Source organism: Chiloscyllium punctatum, chromosome 5, assembly GCF_047496795.1.
Source record: "Chiloscyllium punctatum isolate Juve2018m chromosome 5, sChiPun1.3, whole genome shotgun sequence".
Taxonomy (NCBI): domain Eukaryota; kingdom Metazoa; phylum Chordata; class Chondrichthyes; order Orectolobiformes; family Hemiscylliidae; genus Chiloscyllium; species Chiloscyllium punctatum.
This window is the reverse complement of record NC_092743.1, coordinates 3,538,238-3,545,060: the sequence shown is the minus strand read 5'-3', so window position 1 is coordinate 3,545,060 and position 6,823 is coordinate 3,538,238. Positions and strand designations below refer to the sequence as shown.

Below are 6,823 nucleotides of genomic sequence, written 5' to 3'. Positions count from 1 at the left end.
CGAGGAAGACGTGTTGAACTGGGCATGCGCTGAGCCGGTGTCTTGCGCGTCGCTGCGCGTGCGCGTCAACGGTCGGGGCTCCGCGTGCGGAGGGGAAGCGCGGGAGATCCGCCGGTCGGACATTTCCAGGAGTGTCCGTGTCCCCGCTGGCTGCACTGTCTGAGGGACAGAGTCCTCAGAACAAACTCTCGGGGCGAAAAGAAAGTTAGAAAAAGTGGGAGAAGTCCAGCAATGAATCAGAAACATGGGAAAGTAATAGTTCGGAGGAGAAAGTGAGGACGGCAGATGGTGGAGATCAGAGCTGGAAGAGCGCAGCAGGTCAGGCAGCATCCAAGGGGCAGGAGGATCGACGTTTCAGGCATAAACCCTTCTTCAGGAATCAGGAGAGTGTGTCCAGCAGCTAAAATAAAAGGTAGGGAGGAGCGACTTGGGGGAGGGGTGTTGGGAATGTGACAGGTGGAAGGAGGTTAAGGTGAGGGCGATAGGCCGGAGTGGGGGTAGGGTGGGGGTGGAGAGGTCAGGATGAAGATTGCAGGTTAGGAAGGTGGTGCTGAGGGTCGAGGGTTGGGACTGAGACAAGGTGGGGGATGGGGAAATGAGGAAACTGGAGAAATCTGAGTTCATCCCTTTGTAGATAGAAATGGAGAGGTCTAGGAAGGGGAGGGAGGAGTCTGAGACGGTCCAGGTGAATTTGAGGTCGGGGTGGAAGGTGTTAGTAAAGTGGATGAACTGTTCAACCTCCTCGTGGGATCACGAGGCAGCGCCGATACAGTCATCGATGTAACGGAGGAAAAGGTGGTGCCAGTGTAGCTGCAGAAGATGGACTGTTCCACATATCCAACAAAGATATCCTTTGGTTTGGAGGAAGTGGGAGGATTGGAAGGAGAAGTTGTTCAGGGTGAGGACCAGTTCAGTCAGTCGAAGGAGGGTGTAAGTGGAAGGGTACTGGTTGGGTCGGTGGAAGACAAAGAAGCAGAGGGCTTGGAGTCCTTCGTGATGGGGGATGGAGGTGTATAGGGACTGGATGTCCATGGTGAAGATAAGGCGTTGGGGGCCGGGGAAGCGAAAATCATGGAGGAGGTGGAGGACGTGGGTGGTGTCCCGAATGTAGGTGGAGAGTTCTTGGACTAAGGGAGACAGGACAATGTCGAGGTATGCAGAGATGAGTTCGGTGGGGCAGGAGCAGGCTGAGACAATGGGTCGGCCGGGGCAGTCGGGTTTGTGGATTTTGGGCAGGAGGTAGAAACGGGCGGTGCGGGGTTGTGGGACTATGAGATTGGAGGCGATGGATGGGAGGTCCCCTGAGGTGATGAGGTTATGGATGGTCTGGGAAATGATGGTTTGGTGGTGGGAGGTGGGGTCATGATCAAGGGGGCAGCAGGAGGAGGTGTCCACGAGCTGGCGTTTAGCCTCAGCGGTGTAAAGATCGGTGCACCAACTACCATCGCACCTCCCTTGTCTGCCGGTTTGATGGTGAGGTTGGGGTTGGTACGGAGGCAGTGGAGGGCTGCACGTTCCGTGGGTGAGAGGGGTGGAGAGGTTGAGGCAGTTGATGTCGCGGCGGCAATTGGCTATGAAGAGATTGAGGGCAGGTAAGAGGCCAGCACGGGGTGTCCAGTTGGATGGGGTGTGTTAGAGGCAGGAGAAGGGGTCGTCAGAGGGTGGGCGAGAGTCCTGGTTGAAGAAGTAAGCGCGGAGGTGAAGGTGGCGGAAGAATTGTTCGATGTCTCGCCGCGTGTTGAACTCGTTAATCCGAGAGCGTCGGGGGATGAAGCTGAGGCCTCTGCCGAAACAGGCCGCCTACTTGCAGAACGTTTCAGAGAACACTTCTGGGACACCTGGACCAACCAACCCAACCACCCCGTGACTCAACACTTCAACTCCCCCTCCCACTCCACCAAGGACATGCAGGTCCTTGGATTCCTCCATCGCCAGACCATAGCGACATGACGGCTGGAGGAAGAACGCCTCATCTTCCGCCTAGGAACCCTCTAACCACAAGGGATGAACTCAGATTTCTCCCAGTTTCCTCATTTCCCCTCCCCCCACCTTGTCTCAGTCCCAACCCTCAAACTCAGCACCACCTTCCTAACCTGCAATCTTCTTCCTGACCACTCCGCCCCCACCCCTACTCCAGCCTATCACCCTCACCTTAACCTCCTTCCACCTATCGCATTTCCAATGCCCCTTCCCCAAGTCTCTCCTCCCTACCTTTTATCTTAGCCTGCTTGGCACATTTTCCTCATTCCTGAAGAAGGGCTCATGCCAAAAATGTCGATTCTCCTGCTCCTTGGATGCTGCCTGACCTGCTGCGCTTTTCCAGCAACACATTTTCAGCAAAGTAATAGTTCGGAATAACAGTCAGTGTTAAATGTAGAGTAGTGGGGAACGGGTGGGTGGGATACTCTTCAGAGGATCAGTCTGCACTTGTCGGGCTGAAGGTCCTGTTTCCACACTGTAGGGATTCTAATTCGCTACAACTCAGACGGCGTGGAGCTTTGAGTCCGAGGGACCGCGCTGGGTTTCCCTCCCCACACCCCCAGACATCACCGAAGGATTTGGGAGGTTAAAGAACATGCACAATGACAGAGAGAGAGAGAAATAAAAGAACGGACAGAGCAGATGAGCTCAGATTCAACAGTCCTATTCCGTCTCGGGAGGAGTGGTCTCGTTAGTTGAGAAAAAAGGTATAATTTTGCTTTTAGAGTCATAGAAACGTACAGCATGGAAACAGACCCTTCGGTCCAACCCGTCCATGCCGACCAGATATCCCAACCCAATCTAGTCCCACCTGCCAGCACCCGGCCCATATCCCTCCAAACCCTTCCTATTCATATACTCGTCCAAGTGCCTCTTAAATGTTGCATTTGTACCAGCCTCCACCACTTCCTCTGGCAGCTCATTCCATACACGTACCACCCTCTGTGTGAAAACGTTGCCCCTTAGGTCTCTTTTATATCTTTCCCCTCTCACCCTCAACCTATGCCCTCTAGTTCTGGACTCCCCGAACCTCAGGGAAAAGACTTTGTTTATTTATCCTATCCAAGACCCTCATAATTTTGTAAACCCCTCAGCCTCCAATGCTCCAGGGAAAACAGCCCCAGCCTGTTCAGCCCCTCCCTGTAGCTCAGATCCTCCAACCCTGGCAACATCCTTGTAAATCTTTTCTGAACCCTTTCAAGTTTCACAGCATGTATAGGGAGACCAGAAGTGTGCTTAATATTTGAAAAGTGGCCTAACCAGTGTCCTGGACAGGCGAAAGTGAGGACTGCAGATGCTGGAGATTGAGTTGATAGTGTGGTGCTGGAAAAGCACAGCAGGTCAGGCAGCATCCGAGAAGCAGGAGAATTAACATTCTGATGAAGGGCTTTTTCCCAAAATATCGATTCTTGTGCTCCTCAGATGCTGCCTGACCTGCTGTGCTTTTCCCACACCACAATGTCCTGAACAGCCACAACATGACCTCTCAACTCCTATATTCAATGCACTGACCAGTAAAGGCAAGATAACTACTGCTTCACTCAACTCATTCCTGGGATGAAGTGACAAAAATAGAAATAACTGGAGAAATTCAGCCAGTCTGGCAGCATCTGTGGAGAGAGCGCAGAGTCACAGTTTGAGTCCAGTAATCCCTCTTCTCCAAACAGCCTTTGTCCAAACACAGAAAAGATCTGGCTTCCAGAGGTGAGGAAAGAGTAACTACCTTGACATTAAGGCAGCGTTTGAGCAAGTTTGGTATCAAAGAACCTTAACAAAATTGGAGTCAATGGGAATTAAGGAAAAATCGCCAATGACCATAAGCATTCCTAACACAAAGGGAAATGGTTTTAACTATTAATGTGAACCATCTCAGCTCCAGGTCATCTCTGTAGGAGTTTCTCAGGTAAGTGTCATGTGCCCAAGCATCTAAGGTGCTTCATCAATGTCTTTCCCTCTGTCATAGGGGTGTGAAATAGGAAGATGTTCACTCCTAGAATCATCCAACTCATCTAGGCCGACCAGGTCTCCCAAATTAAACTAGTTCTGTCAGAAAGGAAAAGTCTTGTTTGGCCAACCTCCTTAATGATTACATAATGTTCAGTTCAATGATCAACTCTTCCAATTTTAAAGTAGTGTATATCCATATGCAAGAAGACCAGGGCAAGTATATGCAGGGCTGCGATAATCAGATTTTTAATCAGGAAGGGAATCAAGTATTTTGGAGAAAAGGCAGGAAAGTAGAGGTGAAGATTGTCAGAGAAGCCATGATTTTATTGAACGTTGGAGCAGACTCAATGGCTGAATGGCCCACTACTGCTTCTGCCTCTTGTGGTGTTACAAGTGTCTAGCAGAACCCCAGGTAAGAGAAGGTTGGATAATATCAGTCAGCATTGACATACTTCACACTATAAACGTGATAATATGAGGGAGGTAATCATCAGGAAGGAGTGTTCTGGTCACCCACTGAAATCTTGAAGAGGCTTTGCTCAGCAGATCAATGGACTCGTGCATGCAGAAAGGTCAATGAAGAAACTTGATTCAACCATATGCTTGTTCTGTACCATTAGATAACCAGAGTAAGACCAGAATCTTGATAGTGTAGACAAGACAAGGAAGGTTCTGCAGCAGAATACTTAAATGAGATACTTAATGAACACTTTTCACCTGTCTTCACAAGAAAGTAGCATGAAGATAATGTCATAATAGATGAAAGGAGACTAGAAATTGGTGGTAATGGCGAATGAGGCTGTTGAGCAAGGCAGCTGGAGCAATTCAAATGAACCCTTTCTGAAAGAAAGGGTGTCTTTACGGGAAGGAAGTTTAATAAGTAGAAGTGTCATATAAACAAAGCCCGAAACGTCGATTCTCCTGCTCCTTGGATGCTGCCTGACCTGCTGCGTTTTTCCAGCAACACATTTTCAGCTCTGATCTCCAGCATCTGTAGTCACTTTCTCCTCGAAGATTTCCTCATCAATGTAAACCATAGGCTTAATTCCATTAAATACTGTGTCTTCTATGTTTAACTTGTATTTCCCTTCATGTTTGTTATGGTCCAATGCCAGTGGAATAAGGGATCCTTGCTTCGTGGTCTTTAGGACATCTGTGTGTTCAAATCGCATGTTAAAATTTAATAGAATTAAAAAATGATGTAAGGGAGGGTCTTAATAGGTTTGTATACTCAAAGTTAAAATTAATAAGCCATTCTTTAACATAGGATGTGTCTTGTCTTACTGAGGGAAATAAATAAATTGTGGAGTCTTTGGCCCCAGGTATGGAAAGGATACTAGAGAACTGGACCATCATAAAGCTTACACCAGATGGTGCTGTTGAGCTTTCTTTACAATTTTAAAAATATATTTTGTATCTTTTGTATCTAGTACACAGTATCGACAGTAGCAAGCAGCTACAAGATGCACTACAGCAACTCTCCAAGGCTGCTTTAATAGCACCTGTCAAACTCATAACCTCCAGAAGGACAAGGGCAAGAGAGCTGTTGGAACACCACGTGTCAAGTCATGAGTCCTCCTGATTCGGAACCACAGGTGGAATCTTCCCAGCCCATGAAGAACATGGTTGTTGACAAATCAGTTGGGAAAATTGGGTGGGGTCAGCAGAAATAAGATTCTTAACGTCAAAAGGAAAACGTACAATTCTCTAAATGTGCTTCAGATGACGAGGCAAGAATCTCACTAGTGAGCAGTGAGAAGCCTATTTGCGTACATTAGCATTGTATAATTCTTTACTTCATTGAGATACAGTTTCCCATTCTCCCACGTATACTAAAACCAAACTCGAAGGTGACGGTACCCGACATGAAATTCAGTGGTAACCTGGCACTCCAGCTCATCTTTTTTTCTCCAGACTTCCATATTGGACAACAGTTAGTAACATCTCATGGCAGCAACCACCAAACATACAGACCCCCCCAAGTCCATGGCTGTTGGCATTGGACAGATCTCAGTCTCTCCGTATTTCATTACACATTTCTGATCCACTTACAATAAAGTCCGACACTTGGATGTTGCAGGTTGGAGAATTCTGGTACTTATCATCATAATGCTGCTGCCAGGACATTGCGCACAGGAACAGATGCCCACCTGATAGATTAGACCTGGATGCACCTCTGGATTCTTTGCATGTTGTCTTTGTACCTACTTGGATACTCAGCATTTTTAGCACAGACACATGCACTTTATCATGGTGTTAGCATTGATCATTCAAAGATGTGGACAATGTTATATGGAAGTATGCTACTTCATTCACATCTACACCATGTGCCAGCGGCTAATGTGGCAAAACGCACTGCATGTGCATGAACTAAATGGCCATGTCTTAAAATTTAAGGGCCATCAAGGAAGACCATCTTCAGTCAGGGTGTCTCAGCACAGTAAGTCTAGGGCAATGTTTGCTTTCAGTCAGTTACTTGGAACAGTCAGGTTCATTGTTTTGTATCACTGCTGGTAGGGAAGGGAGCTCTGATAAGTCTTGCAGGTCCAGTGTAGTCAGTCCAGGGATTTGCACAGATACCAGTCAGGGGTCCAGTTACCCATCAGTTGGGAATACCTGTTCAAGTCAATTGTGTGAATGGATCCTGGTCAATTCTTATCATTATCAACCCAATGAAAGTGAAGGGAGAATATCAGAGGCCGCTGTTGTTGTGTGAAGCTAGGGAACTCAATTGTCAAAATTGGATGCAGCATGCTGGGATGCAGAGTAGACAATAATTGTAAAGCTGGGGCCATTCAACATATAAGGAAGAGATAAGAGAGCAAGGGAGGAAAGGGACGATGCAAATGGGGGAGGAGTGTGTCATTGACAGTCAGCAGCACCCTGACTTTGATGA

The 6,823-nt window shown here is 47.8% G+C and overlaps 1 long non-coding RNA gene across 1 annotated transcript; it reads left to right on the top strand.

Moving 5' to 3' along the window:
- Nucleotides 1–29: 29 nt before the first annotated feature.
- On the top strand, nucleotides 30–6,004 carry LOC140476833 (uncharacterized). The gene is made up of 2 exons (XR_011960610.1): nucleotides 30–412; nucleotides 5,358–6,004. It is a non-coding gene; the product is annotated as an uncharacterized lncRNA (long non-coding RNA).
- The last annotated feature ends 819 nt before the right edge of the window (nucleotides 6,005–6,823 follow it).